General features: G+C 41.8%; 1 pseudogene; it reads right to left on the bottom strand.

Moving 5' to 3' along the window:
- Positions 1–1,289: 1,289 nt before the first annotated feature.
- Positions 1,290–1,903, bottom strand: LOC130837041 (14-3-3 protein theta-like; annotated as a pseudogene).
- Between the last annotated feature and the right edge of the window lie 247 nt (positions 1,904–2,150).

A 2,150-nucleotide genomic window follows, 5' to 3' on the forward strand; every position in this document is an offset into this window, starting at 1 on the left:
CCACATTGAGAGTTCCCATTCAGGTGAGTTCTACAGCCCAGCAGACACTCCAGGAAGGAATCAGGGAATATTAAAGTCAACTGTGTTTACCTGAGGTCACCTGAAATCCAGGCCAAACTAGCCCAGTGTCCAGAGATCACTGTGGTTCTTTGCTTGTTTGATTGGCACATCAATTTATTTATTTTTTTTGGTTTATAAAATGTAATTTTATTTTATGTTATTTATTTTATGTTATTCTGCTGTTACATAAGGCATAACATTTTCACAAGGCTTTTTTGGGACTACAGTCAATGACTAGCAACATGCAATAGAGGTTCAACTCTCTAAATAACAACCACTAGACAAACTGGACACCCTCTCACATGCGCACAAATTTGCATGGAAAAGTACTAAAGATTTAGAGTTGGACTTGTGTACTTTATTTCCCCTTTCTAGTGTATTAAGAAATGACATGCACTTTAATTTGCCAAAAGCAATGCTTGTATTCTGGCAACAACATTCTACTTCTATTACATACACAGTAAAGTGAATACCAGAACTACAAAGGCAGGAGGTGTAAGTGATTTTTTATTGGGAAGGGAAGTTGCCAACTAAAACAGCAGCAAATGAAGAGTGAATAAGGAAACTCCCTGTTGTCACAAATACACAAGACCTCCATTACATATAATATAGGAGGCATTTTAATTTGTGAACCCTAGCCCCAAAATGTCAAATGCTTTTCCATTCAATCTAATACTCCTGGATTCCTATCAAAAAGGAATACATTAAGAGGATGAAAATGTTGCTTACTGAAAGGAAATCCCAGAAGAAGAGTAAGAGATGGAATGTAGAAATTAAGAAGTAATGTAGAACACTCTTTAAATTGTAATTAACTACATTTTCATATCTTCACAGTAATACAAAAAAGTCACTTGCAGACCTGGTTCAGATTATTTAAATACCAGATACATTTTTCAGTCCTCTACATAAGTGTTTGGAAGTTACTTATGTTTCTATGAAATGAAGCTATTAATACTTTTCTACTGCAGTAACTGCATACAAAGAAGGCCAAGCCAAACACAAATCAAGGAATGGAGTTTTCTCAAAGCTGCAGTGTGAAAAGACTACAAATAGTTGATTCCATACACATCAATGGGTTTCTTTGCCATAGGAAATCCAAATGGAATAAGGAAGGTAGATGAGTAAAAAGCTTTTCTGAGGGGAAGAAAGATGACATCCTCTATGCACTGAGTTCTCTGCCCTTTCTTCCGCATCACATTCTACTCCTGCACTGTCTGATGTCCATAATGTTAGGTATCAAGTTCTGCAATGGCCTCATTGAAAGCCATATTAGCCAATGTGCAGGCAAGTTCTGGGTTATTAAGGGTCTCACAATAAAATACAGAAAAGTTAACAGCCAGTCCCAGGCGGATTGGGTGTGTGGGTTGCATCTCTTTCTTGCTTATATCAAAAGCCCTTGGTAAACTCCTCCGGAATTATCTATCATTTGATTCCAGTCATCACCACAAGCAACTTCAGCAAGGTACCGGAAGTATATCCCTTAATTTTCAGATGGAAGACCTTACTCTCTTGATTAGTTGCATTGGCTATTAAATACTTACTAAACAATTCCAGGACCATGGTGCAGATGGACTGCAGTTCAGACCCCACTGTCTCCTACTAGTCCCTAATCAGCTGCAACTTCTTGTCGGAAGTGTTGGTCTTCTGCTTGATGCTTAAGATGACGCTCCAGGCGGACCTGCGGCCCGACCACGTTCTCGTAGGCCACCGAGAGCAGGTTGCACTCCTCGTTGGACAGCTGGGCGCCCTGCTCCGTTGTGGCCTTCATGCAGGTGGCCATGTCATTGTAGCGCTCGGCCTTCTCGGCCAGCTTGGTCTTCTGGATCAGCCTCGTCTTCTCCATGGGGCCGGGGACAGGACAGCGAGGGCAAGCGCCCACCTGGAGGGCGAGAAGGTGTGCAGAGGGCCTGCACGTCTCCGCGGCCGCAGCGCGAGTTCCACCACTTTGATCCGCTTTTGGCTTCAATCGAGGACCCTCCTGTCTTCAGTGTATTTTTATCATGGTAAAAAGAGACGTGGACTTTGAACTCAGCAATGCAAGGATCAATGGTGCCATTTAAATCTTAGTAATGAAAGCCCGACTAGAAGAG

The sequence above is a fragment of the Hippopotamus amphibius genome, chromosome 15, assembly GCF_030028045.1.
Source record: "Hippopotamus amphibius kiboko isolate mHipAmp2 chromosome 15, mHipAmp2.hap2, whole genome shotgun sequence".
Taxonomy (NCBI): domain Eukaryota; kingdom Metazoa; phylum Chordata; class Mammalia; order Artiodactyla; family Hippopotamidae; genus Hippopotamus; species Hippopotamus amphibius.